General features: G+C 44.0%; 1 long non-coding RNA gene across 1 annotated transcript in view; it reads left to right on the top strand.

Annotated features, from left to right (window-relative positions):
* Positions 1–11,798, top strand: part of LOC146816495 (uncharacterized) — a 58,845-nt gene extending 47,047 nt beyond the window's left edge. Inside the window, exon 2 of the long non-coding RNA XR_014962915.1 lies at positions 7,138–11,798. This is a non-coding gene — a long non-coding RNA (uncharacterized LOC146816495). The remainder of the gene's footprint in view (positions 1–7,137) is intronic.
* The last annotated feature ends 4,964 nt before the right edge of the window (positions 11,799–16,762 follow it).

Genomic DNA, 16,762 nt, shown 5'->3' with positions numbered 1-16,762 from the left:
TTAAAACTGTAGATACTTCTTGTGTTGTTGATAGATGGGGAGTGATCATTTGATATGCATTCTTCAGGTTTAATCTCATCATCTAATCGCCCAACAAAAGTATATCTCTCACGGATTCCACGGTCTCCAATTTGAAATGGTCTGTACACTACAAACTGGTTTAGATCTTTCAAATTTATGAGTGATTGTATTTACGTGATTGTACTGTTAATTAGGTTTCGGGCGACTAGGACGCCAATCCAGCGAACCACTGTATTTATTGCTCTCTTGTTTTATTTCTGTTACTTTTTTAAAAAAAAGGGGGAAAAACGTAAAAAAAAATAACGAATCTCTTTTTAATGATCTGTTGGGAATTTTCAGGGGGGGTTAATCCGCGCTGCGTGTAGGCAGCTTGATTCCACTAGGGCAGCCTTTTGGTGTTGTGGGGTTATTCGCGCTGCTGTACTGTTGATTTTTGCTTCCGCCTGGCTTTTGGGACATCTGCCTGGGCCGGAAGTTGGTAGGGTGTCCTTCCCACCTCAATGGTACACCGGGGGGATTTAAATGTCGCCTCACAGCGGGCGCGCCGCGGGCGCACCAAAGGCAAGCCCGTCTGCGCCCGGCCCATGCCTAGGGCCGAAGATGCTGCCGGTGTGAATCCCACCCGTGTCTCTGTCTCTAGGATTATGTATAACAGGGAACAGTTACGAGCGCTGAACGACTATGGTAGGTGCGATGCACTTTCTGATATAAATACACAGGATTGTATCAACCATTTTATTTGTCAAGTTTGCGGTTTCACTTCGAGTAGTCCAAATTGCTCCCAGGCCTCAGCAAACTTTAAACAAACGCTCACTGGGTAAACCGACACTGTGCCTATATTAGGATGTTTGATTAATGCACGCTCCCTGTGTAAACATGCATCTGAATTTGCCCTATTCATTGAGGTGCATGGTATTGATGTATCATTCATTACAGAGACTTGTGGAGACGTTTCTTCTGACCCAGATTTAGCAATGGCAATCCCTCCTGGGTATATATTCCATAGGCAGGACCGAGTGGGCAATTGAGGGGGAGGTCTGGCAGTTCTGTTTTCCTGTACCTGGAAAGGAGTTTTTACTTCCCAACATAATGACCCCCATTTGGAGTCCTTACTTTTTAAATTGTTGATTGATAGTCGTCATACCTTCAATGGCCTGTTGTGTTACCGGCATCCAGGCACACGGGCTAGTTTTTTAACGGACATTGGTCTGTCTCTAGATACCCTGGCTCAATCACGAGACTTCACTCTTTTGGGCGATTTTAATGTCCACCTGGAGGACCCCCTAGGTATCCGGGGACACACATTTGGCAGGGCATTTGCTGGATGGTATTTTTTCAAATAATGATTTTTTGGAATGTTTTCCACCTTTACCAATTGTCTGGTCGGACCATAATGCTGTCATGTTTTCCTTCCCAGTTCAAAAGTCTCATTCAAAGAATAGAATAAACAGACAGCGGAGATTGGTCCGCCCTTGGAATAAACTAAATGTGGATTTGTTTCAAAATGTTTTGGCTAAAAATATCCCACAACCTCAAGACGACCCTAATAAAGTCGTAGCAGCATTTGAGGAAGGGTTAAGGAAGTCAATCGATCATAGTCTGCTGGCTAAGTGAATCTCAAGCCATAGGTCAAGGCTCTCTGAACCATGGTACACTGAGCAACTCAGGATCCAAAAACAAAAATGTCGTCGTTTGGAAAGGAGGTGGATATAGCGTAATGGAGTATGAAGCTCCTATTAGTAAAGAAAAAACGAGGTTTTATACTACGGCGATATTGACAGCAAAAAATTTGTCTAAAGAGCTTTTCTCAACAGTTAAAAGATTAGCCAAATGTGTTGTGGCCACTGAGTCTCCGAAAACCCAGCTATTCTGCGATAGAGTGGCCATTCACTTTCAAGAGAAAGTTAAGGGGGTCTATCATAGCCTTGCTGAAGCGACAACGCATGAACTAACGACATTGTCAGCAGACTGAGCTAAAACTAAGACTACCTACACTGAGACAGGTATTTGTGCGGTGGGCGGTTATAGCAAAAATACCTCTGAGTTATCTATGTTCGGTTCTTTGTCATTGGAAGCAACAATAAAATTGATAGAATCAGTTAAATCAGGCTCTCCTCTGGACCCATGCCCACCGAAATGTTTTCATCTTTTGCCGGAGATTTCCGCATCTTATTTGATGCCTATTTTTAACGCAATGTTTTCATCTGGCATTTTCCCCACTTGCTGGAAGTTGGCCTCTGTGCTCCCTCTTCTAAAAAAATCAAATTTAGACGTTACCGACCCGAAGAACTATCGTCCAATATCTAGGCTTCCTTTACCGGCTAAAATAGCGGTGAAAGTAATTAATAACAGCCTATCAGAATATATTGATAGGAACAATTTTCTTGATGACACTCAATTTGGATTTCGTAAACATCATAGCACAGAATCGTCCCTAATCACAGCCTCGGAAATGATTAGGCAAACTGTCGACCGGGGGGGGGCAATGCAGCACTTGCGCTGCTAGACCTCTCAGTGGCTTTTGACACCGTAAACCATCAGAAACTCTTGGAAGTTTTGTGGGGGATCGGGGTCAAAGGGAAGGCTCTTATGCTACTTAAGTCATTTCTATCTGATAGAGAGCAGTTTGTGGCCTTAGATAATTTTAGGTCACCAAATTTTACACTACCCTGCGGGGTTCCGCAGGGATAATCCTTGAGCCCCACACTTTTTAATGTTTATGTTGCACCCTTGGCAAAACTTATTAGATCTCTGGGGTTCTCTGCTGTCTCCTATGCGGATGACACGCAGATTATTGTTTCAGTGTCCGGATCTCCCACTGACACTGTGAAGCGTTTCCATTCTTGCCTACGTCAGGTAGGGAAATGGATGGCTTCTAATTATCTAAAGCTGAACTCTAGTAAGACAGAGGTTCTACTGTTTAGGGCGCATGCTAATTTTTGGTCACCAGATCTCTGGCCCCTAGAGCTGGGTCCACTTCCTAAACCAGTGACCAAGGGTAAGAATTTGGGAGTCACTTTTGACACCACTTTGTCCTTTGAGTATCATGTTAATCAGGTTACTTATTCTTCTTTTCATACATTACAAATCCTGCGAAAAGTTCTTCCTTTCATTCCAGCCGAGCTTCGTAAGTTGGTGGTCTCTGCACTTGTTCTTTCGAGAGCCGATTATTGCAATGGGCTCTTTATTAATCTTCGTATAAAATGTTTGGCCAAACTTCAGGTTGTTCAAAATGCCGCGGCCAGGCTTTTATTGAACATCCCGAAGTATAAATCAGTTTCTTCGGCATTGAAAGATCTCCACTGGATGCCAATAAAGAAACGTATAGAGTTTAAGGCCCTCTGTATTGTTTTTAAATCCATCCATGATATAGGACCAGGTTTCCTAAAACAGAATCGGATACGCTATATCCCAGCACGAAGTCTTCGCTCCTCCTTGTCCAATGATCTGGTTGTCCCCAAGGTAAAAAGATGCTCTTGGGGAGGGAGATGTTTTCTGGTAGGTGCTGCTAGGTTGTGGAATTCACTCCCGTCTTATTTAAAGCATGAGAACAATCTGTTGGTGTTCAGGAAGGCATTAAAGACCTGGCTGTATAATCATTGAGATCTGTGTATTTCCTAGTCAAAGAGTAAGCGCCTAGACACCCTCGGGTGATTGTTTCGCGCTTTATAAATCGCCATTTCATTAATATGATCACCTTGTGAACACTGCCTTGCCTGCACTATATTCACATATTTCGCACCAGGCTGTATATGTATGAATTCAATGCTTTTTTGACTGAAAATCTTACTTTGTCCAGTACGGTCTTCTATATTGTTTTTTATATTAATGTTTCCACACAATCAAGTTGAATTGGAATTGTGTTAAAAATAAGATAGAGCCCTCTAACCCATGGATGAGGGCTCCTTCCTTTTGAATGAGTCCCATGTGACATTTCTTTTGATGTATATACACATTTACACGTGTCCCGTGGGCATATAGGGTTTTCTTGTTGTAGATACTCATTGGTCACTCCTAAAGCAACCATAATTCAGTACTCCACTTCCTTCTCAATGTATGTCGATCATATTAGAATATGGATTGTTATACAGTGTCTGCAATCTTAGACCCAAAACATAATATAAGCATCTTATACTGTTAGTTATGTTGTGCATAATTTCATTGTGCACAACTTGCACAGGAGGGTATTCTGGAGCTGAAGCATGTGCTGCATGCACCGAACCACAGTTGGGGATAGGTGAAGAGCAAGGCTTCACTTTTTTGCAGAAATCAAGAACTGAGGAGGTGGCTCTGATGTGCAGGGGCAGGTCGTTCCCAGGTTTTAGGAGTGAGGTAGAAGGCACAACCACCAGATCTGGTTCTGCGTATGCAGGTCTTGTGTTCTAGTATGAGTCTGGCTGAGCAGTGGTGTCTGGTAGGTTTGTGGGAGTTTATGCAGTTGTTGAGGTATGTGGGGCCAATGTTGTATAATTCTTAATATCTGTGTGTGGGGAGTTAGAAGAGTGCTCGTTTGTGGATTGGGAGCCAGGGAAGCTCCTTTAGGTGCAGTGTGATGTGAGTGTAGGGTGAGTGGTTGAAGGTGAGCCCAGTGGCTGAGTTTTGTACGGTCTGAAGTTCTCTGGACAGTGGAGCATTGATTCCTGTTTAGAGTGCCTTGCCAAAGTCCATCTTGGGTGACAGTTCTGCAAGTGTGGAGAGAGCGCCATTTGAAGATGTTCTTGACTGTGTGGAAGTAGGAGACGGACACTGCATTCACTTGACCGGTCATGGAGAGTTTATTGGCAATTACTATTCTGAAGTTCTTCGCATTGGTTGCTGGAAGGGGCGTGGGTCTGAGTTCAGCAGGCCACCAGATAGAGTCCCATGGTGAGATGTCTTTGCAAAAGATTACTACTTTTGTCTTGTCTGTGTTGAGCTTGAGGCAATTGGTTTTCATCCATCTGGTGACTTCAGTCATGCAGGTGAAGAAATTGGTCTGGGTGTATGGCGTCTTGTTGTAGAGGGAGAGTATGAACTGTGCTTCTTCAGCGAAGGATATGATGTTGATTCAATGGGAGTGGATGATGCTGGCAAGTGGGGTTATATAGGCATCGAACAGATTTGACTAAAATGGATATAGTCTGGAGGAAACTTCTTGTAACTAGTATTTAATATCTACTTTTGTCAGAATCATCATGTTAAGCCAGCACTAGGAGGGGGCTTTAGAGTGGTTGTACTATTAGGAACACTGGGACAAAGAGGGGTTCTGACAAGAAAAACTTTAGCTGGGCCACAGGAGGGAATGGTTGTTACACCAATGCAACTGCATGAAATGTTCGAGGTGGAGAACTCTGGTGGGTCTGTAGCGTAACAAGCTGCCTGTCACTTCTCCCTACAGATGACGAAGAGTTAGCAGTAGTCAAGCATCCTCACCACTGAAGGAGTGTAGATAGACTTGAGGCCAAGTGATATGCACTAAAAGAATCCACAGTTGATTGAAAAGTAACGAGGCATGGACTGTTACTGCATCATGGTGAAGTGTTATTAAAAGGAGTGTGTATCAGCTCTTTCCTAAATTGGAGCAGGATATGGGGCTATCATGATAGATACAGGTATGTTGTTCTAGATACGGTGTGCATTGATGGAAAAGATACAGCTTTGCCTGCAGTCTGATTGTGTCCTGGCTGTGGATGTGCTGAGAGCCACAAGCAAGCTTGTCAGCCAGATATCATTAAGATGCAAGAGTACGAGGGCTGGAGTAGATGTTCTTAAGTCTCTTTCTGGGAGATACAATTTCACTGTCTTTAGTATATAGTACTGATGCCAGGTTGGCTTTGCTTTCTTGGCAACATGTCACTTGAGGATGCGCTTTGCGTCCAGGATGAAGTTAGGTTTAGAGTCATTAAGGTTCATGTCATTGAGCCAGGTTTGCACTGGTTGTTTCTTGTTGTTCTTACCAAATAACAGGAATTCTGTCTTGGTGGGGCTGAGCTTCAGGTAGGCGCTGGGCATCCAGATATGGAGAAGGTGGTGACAATTTTTGAGGTATTGACTGTCTAGAGCAGAGGAGACCAGTGTATCGTCAGTATATTTGTAAATGTTGATGCTTTTATCAGCGAGTAGAGCTCCAAGGGGCTCCATGTAAAGGTTCAAGGTGACAGGAGACAAGAATGAACCATGTAGGCTTTCTGAATTCTCTGTCCAGTGAGAATTCAGGACCTCACCATGAACAGTAGTTTGCGTAAATTACATTGCTGCCATATTGAGCCATAAAACTGTTTAAATAACTTCCAAACACCTTTATAGGAGTTTCTCAATATGATTTCTAACTAGCTAGAACTCGGTTAGACCTTCCTCTGACCAATGCTGGTTTCCAAGAGGTTTCTGGATTAGTGAGACATCTCGTTCAGCTGTTCCAGAAAGAGACAATTTCTTCAGAAAAGCACTGTTCAAGCTAGCTGCCAATTTGTTCGTGAAAAAGAATAATTATTGTTTCAGCCCAACCACAGAGTTGAGTTCCTCATGCGTCACCAAAGATCCGTTTTTCAAAACTTACTTATTGTGCCACCCTTTCTTTGAGCCATAAGTCAGGCTAATAAAACACTGTTCAGGCTGCTCCTTTTGTAACTCTTTACCTGTCTTTTAAGTCCGTAGTCATATGTTCCATTTCTTCTTTGGTTTTCTATAGTTTTATGAGACCCTTTCAGTAGTGTAATAGCACTTTACAAAAACCATTAACATACCATAGGACCAACTGTGTTTGATTTTCATTTGTAGGGTAGAGTCTGTGATTTAAAAACTAACATCACAAAACTAAAAAAAGTTTATACTTGCAGTTTTCAGCTAGTTGATTGTTGAATGATATGAGAATTCCATCAGCAACTGTTACGGTCTTGAAAGAGGCAGCATTTCCAAAATGTGCTTCACTCCAAAATATATAGCCCATTAATAATTACATTTTCATTATCTCAATAAAGCGAATGGTGGTGCGCCAAGTAATGAAGTCCAATCAGTCTTGTTATTTCAAAACCTTTATTAGTACTTATTTTTCTCCAGTGCACAAATATCCTTAATAACACATACTGCTCAGCCTTTCATTATCTCATGTAATCTTTCTGTGATCCTACTATCCAACAGGTAATGGGTGCATAAGGGAATTTAAGGATGAAGACTATACACACAATACTGGAACTACAGCCAAAAACAGCTATTCTCAGTAAATGACAGAAAATGTATTTCCCAGTGCTCTGTGTCAATTGAAAACAGCAGGAAGAAAACCAGCAATGTGCAAGGTGAACAAACAACCTCTGGTGGAAACAGAACTCATCAGCCCCGTACATGCAGCTGTTGAGCTGGCAAATCGTCAAACTTCATTTCAAAGGAAATTTACCAAGAAGAAAGAACACATGTAGGTAACAACCTCAATAAGAGATTCAGCAAATCATCAGCCATTGAGCATCAGCATACTCGCCCTGGAAAGATTGCTGCAAAATCTAGTGATAATTGGAAAGATTTTAACATGTTACCAACCAGAAGAAGAAAACTGCTAATTAACACTGATGAAAAGTCAAGACCATATGCTGAAGATGTCAACAGATTCAGGCGATCTCCATCACTGGACACACACCAAGGAACACACTCAGAAAAGAAGCCATACTCATGTACTGAGTGTGAGAAGTGTTTCAGAACTTACTGCTACCAACAATTACACTTAGGAAGGGAACCATATCCCTGTACTATATGTGAGAAATGTTTTGCAAGCTCATCATACCTGCACATTCATAAAAGAATACATATGGGTTAAAAAACATATCTATGTACTGAATGTGGCACTATGTACTGAATCCAACAAACGTTTTAGAGACTTAACACACCTGCACAGTCATCAGGAAACGCACCCAGGAGAAAAAAAAACATTCATATGTACTGAGTGTGGTAAGTGTTTCAGAGTTGCATCTTCGCTGCGTAGCCACCAACAAGTCCACACAGGAGAGAATTTGCACTCATGCAGTTAGTGTAACATGTGTTTCAGAACATGTTCCAATACTGCCCCGCCACTGACGTGTACACACAGGAGAGAAATCCTATATGTGTAATGTTTGTGGCAAGAGTCACACAAGCTCATCATATCTGCGCAGTTACCAAACAATCCACACTGGAGAGAAACCACTTCCATGTATCGAATGTGAGAAGAGTTTTAGACTCTTTAACACTGCACAGGCATCAGGAATACACACAGAAAAACAATTGCACCAATGCTCTGTGTGTAGGTAGAGATTAAATTATAAATCAGTTTTGAGATAACATGAGCGAATACACACAGAAAAACCATATAAATGCGTGGGGTGTAAAAAGAGATTTAACCAGATATCATCCTCGATCAGTTAATCAATCAACAGTCTATTCGGTTTCATTGAGAAAATCATAAAAGAACACACAAGAAATACCAATTAAAACATGCTCAGATAAAATACAGATTAGTACAATAGTTACAACCGAGAGAATCAGATGACATATAATGGTAAATAAAATCTTTCTCAGACCAACCGCACCAGATAAAAAGATGGCAATATTAAAGCAGGTAAACACCTCTGGTAATAAAATTAAATTAAAAAGTGCAGGTCGGACTTCTATAAAGTGCTTATCAAAAAACAATGGAGTAATAAAAGACGGTCTTAAGCTTTTGTAAAAAGTGCAAAACATAATAAAGTGCATCTGTCCTGGACTGGCTCCCCGTCAAAAGAAGAATAACTTTCAAGCTGCTCATGCATGGTTAGAAGGCTCTCCACGACATCGGACCTAAATACCTCAACAACCTCCTCTCCTTCTATGCTCTCAAGAGAAACCTCCGCTCAGCCGACCTCTCCCTAGCCACCATCTCACGCTTCTACAGGAACAGAGTGGGGGGAAGGTCCTTCTCATACCTCGCAGCCATGATCTGGAAAGATCTCCCCCCTTCACCTCTCGTGAAGCCTGACACTGCACCAATTCAGGAAAGACCTCAATACCTGGCTCTTCGAATGACCTCAACAGAGCCGCATACCCCCCGCGCCTTGAGACCCTGACGGGTGAGTAGTGCACTTTACAAACCCCTGATATGTTATAAGAGAGATACGGTTCGATTGACAAAGTGGCATGAAGTGGTAAGTAATCTCTTACAGACGGTTTATCCTAAGCCAATACTGCTCTTTCTCTGGCTCTCCAATTCGCAAAAGCTCTTAGTCCAAGAGTAATCCTCTGTGACTAAGGACACAGGATGATTAAACAATTCAGGGTGACCCAGCTTAATAAAACAAGCCTTAATATAGCTGAGCCATAGAATGCTGGATGCTCTATCAAGCGCCAGACAGTCCCTTAATATGAAATGATTAAGTGCCTAGCAGTGCGAACCCACACCAAGATCCAGAAGAGTAAGGACCAAGCCATCAGTATGTCCTCTAGATTGTCAATCCCTAGTTTGTCGTGGATAATCATGGAGGATATACTTTCGGAGAGAGAGAAAATAATTCTTAAACTTATTTTCGAGAATTTGCAGTGGGACACATTAGTATACCCCTAGATGTCATCGCTACGCATTTAGCTCTATAGATATCACTCATGACCTTGATTGACTTGTGACCCAACCTAGAAGCAAACCTGAACACAAATGCAGTACTCCCATAGAACAGATGTCCTCTGGCCATCACCAAGGGTGCCCACTGGCCATCACCAAGGGTGCCCAAGATAAAGAAGAGTCAAACATAACTCTCAAATAAGGGAATAACGCAACTCAATTAAGGGGTTTGCCTTTATTACAGTATTATCTAAACTTAGTAGTTTGCAGACCAATCACCATAAAATGGGACTTAGAGAAATTGGTACTGAAATCTAGGCTATCCATGAATTCCATGAAGCAGTTGAGCGAAACCTCTAAACCGAAGGCAGTACAAGATACAAGAACAGCATAGTCTGCATAAAGCAGTATAGGGGTCAGATGAGAACCAATTTTGGGCAAGTCTCCACCAGCTTCTAACAATGACTTCTCGAGGATGTTGATATATAATGTAAACAAAAATGGGGCCAGTATACAGCCTTTACGAACATCCCCGTTTTAACTTACACTGCTCTGTGCATTCACCCCCATCACCAAATCTCACTGAGGCTGACAAGTTAAAATGTAGGTTGCGCAAAAAAAGACTGAGGGTCAGCCCCCATCTCCAGTATGATGGACCTTAGCTTCGTCCTGTTGATCTTGTCAAAGGCTGTGTTAAGATCCATAAATGTGCCATCTAAAACCCCTTTTTTAGCAACAGTGTATTTGGCAAAAGGCATATATAGATTAAGAAACTGTTGAGTACCAAGGCCCTGACAAAACCAGTACTGAGTATCCGATAAGACATTTTGTTCCATGGCCCAATCCACTAGTCTATTAAATAAAACAGGGCCTACAATCCTGGCTGAAGAACTATTTAGTGAAATGGGCCAATAACACTTAGGGTCTTGGCAATTGCCTTTCTTAAAAACAGGGACGATAAGAGAAGACCACGCTTCAGGGATACACATTTTCACAACTGAATTTAAATATAAAGTTGAAAGAGGAGCCCAAAAGTCTATAATTGCCTTATAAAAGTCAAGAAGAACCCCATCAGTGCAGGAGCCTTATTAGCGTGGAGCACAAAAATAGCATTTTGGACATCATCCAAAGTAAAACAGATGGGGGCTCATACCTTATCATAAGAGTCAGAGGTGTTTGTGAGAGAACAGGAAACCAGTCACCAGCCAACACATACGGGAGAGAAACCATATGCTTGTACTGAGTGAGGGAAAAGTTTTAGAGAATCTGCAAAACTTCATAGTCATTGAACAATACACACAGAAGAGAAACAATACCAATGTCCTGAATGTGGGGAAAGGTTTGCAGATGCATCATAGTTGCTCCGACATCAGAGTATACACAGGAGAAGAACTGTACATATGTACTGATTGTGGGAAAAGATTTAAATAAAAATCTGTTTTGCGTGAACATAAATGAATACCCACAAGACAAAAACCATACTTATGAAGTACGTGTTGGAGGAAATTTCCCCAACACTTGTCACTAGTCATCAACGAATACACACAAGAGAAACCATATGCTTGTACTCCGTATGGGAAACCAACAAGCATACCTACAAGCTGACCAGCAAAGATACAGCAGAGACAAGTAATACTGACATCTTCTCAGGTCTGAGCTGCATATATTTTCATCATGGAACTTAAAGTAGTAATCTTTCAACCACTCTGCAAAGCGAAAATTATATTATGTGAACTCTGTGAATGAATTAAGGATTCTTGCTGTCTTCTGGGATAAAAAGGTGTTTTCCCCCCACCATGTTCACAATAGCCTTTGTCAAAAGGCTGTAACAGTGTAACCACCTCTAAAAAAAATCATACTGTCCCTGTTGTGGTTTTACACTGTTGTGGCCATGTTAGCGATTACACTTTCTTTGAAAAAGCCCAGTTGGCTTAGTGTAGCACAGTGGGCAAAACAAAAAAGGCAGAAATCTACTGTCCATGCTATGGCTAATCTCAAGTAAAAAAAAGTAACTAAATGCAATTAGATCTACATGCACTAACACTATAAAAAAATAGATCAAATAGAGTAAGCAACTGTAACATCCAACTACCAAAGAGCAGCTAGAAGAGTACTTCATCCTTATGATAACTGAAAGAGTGAAATCTGTAGCATGTTTTTTCTACAAGAACATTTTGACTGTAAAATATAATCTTAATTATGAGGAAGTTCATCCACTGCCAGATATTAAAGAACCAAGATGCCAGAATGTACAAACTTTTTAATTCCTAGGGATGGGCGGAATTTTTAATCCCGCAGGAGGAATTGGAGGAATTTAGTAATTTTGCATTACTATTGTAAAGCGGAATTACTAATAAATTCTGCTGCTCTGTTGGCAGAATTAATTAATCAGCACGGCTTTTAAACACTTGTTTGAACATGAAAAACATGTGTTGGCCTCTGACGGGAAACTCAGCGAGTAAAGAGTTAAAACCTTGCTCATTCAATGAGCGAAGTTTTAACTCTTAGCTCGCCCGGTAGCAATTAGCCTAATTGGGGAGTAAGAGGATTGCTTCCTGCCTGAAAGTCATGCAGCGAGTCATGGCATGGGGCCTCCCACGGGCTCTCAACTCTTGGCTCACTGACAGAGCTGCCACCCATCTGGACGTCCTCCTCGGAAGTTCAAGGCTACAGAGCACGGCTCGAGCTTGCAGGAGCACTCCCCAAAATGTGACGTCTCAGCAGGATGTATCCAAGAGCTCCAAACTACGTCCGCATGAAAACAGCATTAGCACTAGTGCTAGGGACCCTGGTACTGTCCTTCCTGTCCCCCGGCGCGTGTGAAGAAGGTGTGCGTGTGTCTTTGTGCTGTAACCCTCTCCGGCGCTCTGTGTGGTGAGCTGGGCAGCTGCGAAGGCTAGCACAGACAATGTGGAGCACTTTCCTCAATGAAGTGGTGAGTACAGATTTAAAGCGCATGTGGCAACATTTCACAAATCACATATGCGTGTACTCCCTGTTTGCTTTTTCAACTGAAATGGAGTAAAAACGTTTTAAAGAACACACTGGTGAAGGGGGGGGCGTGTTGCTGTTTGTCTTCGGAAGTGCAAGAGAGGATTGCAGAAGCATGATGGCGTCAGCGGGAGACAATTTTAATTCCTGAAGTTATGAAGTGACCTTGAGAAGCACATCTTCCTAACAACATCCTAATAATACTAGCAGGTAGAGCTCAATGGGCGAGCCAGAATTGAATACCACACGAGTGGCTGATTATTCTGCTGGAGTAATGACTTGGGCGAACGGAACTCCACGGAATCTTGCAGAGTTTTTATGTAACTCAGTGGAATTCCGCGGAGGAAAACTCCATGAGTTCCGCCCACCCATGCTCCCACGTCAGTGTCTATCACTTGTGTATTTATAATTTTAAGTGATCAATAGCTCATGCAGCAATCTGTCATTAAAGCAAAATTTAAAGGCAAAATGACAAAGGCTTTCGAAATATTACGTTCAATCCTATTTCTTATATGTGTGATATGTTATATGTATTTTTATAGTGTGCAAACATCTGTGAGAGTATCCTGGTGCTTTACAGGTGTATGAAGGCTAGTCTCGAGGGGACTTACTCGAAGCCAGGTCATTAGCTTCTTGCGGAATTCAAGGAAAGGTGAGAAGGGTCTAATGTGCTGTGGAAGTTCGTTTCATACTTTAGAAGCGATGTATGAAAAGGCACGACCTCCTGACCTGCTTTTATGTATTCGTGAGTGTTGGAAGGCGGACCTCGGGGGAGTCGGGAGAGACCACCCAGAGGGGCCCCCACACTGCATGAAGTAGCCGAGCGCTGCTGAGAAGCCTCCTAGGAGAGGTCCTTCTCCTATATCGTACTAGCACAGTAACACCACCACACAGGACTCGAGGATGTTTATCAAGACGAGCAGTTCTTTATCAGCATCTAAGAAATTACGGTTATCGATATGTACAAGGGGGATCGAGGGATCCACAAGAGTCTCAAAGTCTCGGGTAGGGACGGGGTAGCGGGACAGTCTTTAGTAGCAGCTTGGTACGAAAGTACCCTGGGCCCAGTTCTTGATCCTCAAGCTGGAGGGACTCCGGGTCTCGGAGTGGTCGAGCCGCGACGGCGTCAGCAGGGCTCTGGCGATCAGTTCGTGGAGTTCGAGCCGCGACCAGGTCAGCAGGGCTCTTAAGGTGTTTCAGTTCAGCTCGAGCCGCGACGACGTCAGCAGGGCTCCGAGGGAGGTTTCAGCGAGGTTGGGCCGCGACAGCGTCAGCAGGGCCCCGATGTTCCGTGAGGTTCCTTGTCTCAATAAGGTGGAGCCGCGACGCAGTCAGCAGGGCTCGTGATATAGTCTCAAGCAAGAGTTCTTCTCCGTAGGGTCAGCCGCGATTCCATCAGCAGGGCTCTTGACTCCGGGATACAACTACTGTCCCATTGCGGGGTTGCCCCAGATATAGGTCTGGAGCCCTTTGATGTCCGGACCCTTGCGCCTGGGGGGCGGAGAGGCCGGGCTGGGAGAGGCCAGACACCCAGCGGGAGAGGCGCCAGGCCCGGGGAGGCCGGAGGACGATCGCACCTAGGTGTTGAGGGACGGTGGGGGGTCCCATCGAAACTCTCCTCCTCCGGGAGTGGTGAAGTGGCCATGCGGTGCCCCCTGGCCAGATCTTGGTGCCTCGATGTCGGGGCTTCGCTGGGGCCGAGGCTTGAGGGAGCCGGGCTGCGTGGGCTGGTGCGTGGAGCAAGCATGGGGGGGACCCCGAAGGGATGAGGGGTCCCTGGGTGACCTGGAAAAGGGGGCCGCTGAGGCGGGTGTGGGAAACGGGTACAATCCAAAGGGGGCCTCGAAGGTAAGAGGGGTCCCTGGCGGCCTGAAATGGCGGCCTGTGTAGGCCGGTGCGGGGGACGAGCACAATCCAAGAGGGTTAAGACCACGCCACGAGGCCGGGTCCAACAGGCGTCCCCCCCCCCCCCAGCCAAAGGCAGGGAGTCACCCATTTCCTTGGGGGTTCTCCTCGTCGAGGCGAGACAGGCCGTCGGCGTTGGCGTGGTCATTGCCGGGCCGGTGTTCAACAGAGAAGTCCATCCCTTGCAGCGAGATGGACCATCGCAGTAGCTTGGGGTTCTCGCCCCTCATTTGCATTAACCACCGCAAGGGCCGGTGGTCGGTCTGGACCCGGAAGTGGGTGCCGAAGAGATAGGGCCGGAGCTTTTTGAGGGCCCACACTACAGCGAAGTGTGGTAAATATTTCGTTACCGGTACTATTTTTTATGCGGTAAAGTCTATTAAGAATAACTCAGTAAATATAAGAGGCAGAATCCGTGGTATTAGAGGTTTTAAAAGGCTTTATTCCTATATAAAAGGAAGACAATTCGAATTGTGGGCCTTCTATTCCATCACCACGAAAGTTCAGGAAGGAAGGGGCATACATTATTGACAGATAAGCAGTTTTATAGAAAATACATTACAGTGAAACAGATGCAAGAGGCGTAACAACTGATAAAAGGTGCATACGTAGCTAATAGAAGGCGTAATTTAAGAAACGTCATTAAACATGATGTCACAAGTGGGTGGATCCATAAAAGAATCCTGCAATGTCAGCAGAAATATTTGGCAGAGATGCGTGCGCAGCCGCATGACGTGTGATTGACGTGCAACTAGAGGGTGAAGGGGACTTGACATTTAGCTCTACATGTGGAGACAGAAGTCTAGGGTTATGTCAACCTAATTCCAAATCATATCTAATATCCTATGTTTAAAGAACAGTGTTATCCAAAAAGAGAGGTCTCTTAGGATAGAATCTTATTCTATACTGACTATACTGACTGTTAGTGCGTGTACAAGCGTCTAAGTGTCTACACTAGATGCGAGGGGGTAGGAATATTCCATGGTAACGGGGCTATGAATTACTTGCATGAGGGCAGCGAGGCCTGGCCCTTTGTACGGTAGCTGGAGAAATGTTTACCTAAACTACTAGACAGGAATGCATCGGATGAGGAGCGAAGGAGATAATCTTGAAGGTGAAATACAGTTTTTGGCAGGCAACTGGCTGGATCAGGCACCGTTAGCCGCGCAGGGAGTAGGACAAAGTTCATGGTCACAGATGCAGGCTCAGACTGGAGCTTTCAGAAGCAGAAGGCAGGAAAAGGCTTGATGACAGAATTCGGGCCTACTCGCCTGAATCTGTAAAATGTGGAAAGTGAACCATATAAAGTCGGTGGCCTTTCATACTTAGGAATGGAATATCTGACCCATTCATGGCGGATCTGAAAGAGGACATGTTAACGGTGGACGCACATATATTTGCGTCTTCAAAACTGGAGTAGGAGGGAACATACATGTACTTATAGCATGCACATGGAGCCGTTGGGGTCTACGATAGGGGACATAACTGATCACAAAATTCATATTTCCTCATTCCCTCCTTGTCCCCTTCGGACCCTTAGGAGATATCGATCTTCATCAATCCATCGATCTGTTCATATAGCATCATTTGTTCTTCTTCCTTCTTCCGGGATCTCGAACGAATACTTGGATGTGGGATACACGAGGTGGCACACAGACCACAAATCGCTGGCCCACATTGTAGACATAAGCAGCAACTGAATAGTATGAGAAAGCCAATACCTAGGAAGGATAGGATTCTCCATCCCCAGGCTGACAACACGCCCCAGAACCAACCGGACCAAGTCCAGGTGCCTGGGCTCTGGTGTATCTGGCTTACAATCTTATGAAGGCGAGTTATGGCTTTATATACTGACGGCGAATTTTCTGGGATGAAAATGCAGCAACTTGATCCGATGACCCTACAAGCTCCGCCCCTATCGGCCAGGATGACGTCAAGGACAAGACGATTTTGGAGCACAACAATCCGCATAGCAGACTGCTCTTCTGTTAAATTGCCTAAGGCGGAAATAGTTTCATTCACTACTGCTTCAAGGGTTCTGGTTAATCTACGTATCAGCTTACTATTAGTGACTGTACCTATATAGGGAAAGAAACCTTTATTGAAATCTGTGTATTTCTCCCATGCTGTTTCAGTGTAATCGACAATTGGGAGATCTCTCTGCTGTCTATTGTGTACTAAATGGGTATTTCTGTGATAATCAGGAGGGGCTAGGAAAACAGGTGGTAGAAGGAATGCTATGTAACAGGTACCATCCCAATCTAAAGGTAGACATATATATGCGGTCTGGCCACATATGAAGTAGGAATGATG

This window comes from Triturus cristatus, chromosome 6 (genome assembly GCF_964204655.1).
Source record: "Triturus cristatus chromosome 6, aTriCri1.1, whole genome shotgun sequence".
In the NCBI taxonomy this organism is placed as follows: domain Eukaryota; kingdom Metazoa; phylum Chordata; class Amphibia; order Caudata; family Salamandridae; genus Triturus; species Triturus cristatus.
This window is presented reverse-complemented; position numbering and strand designations above follow the sequence as displayed.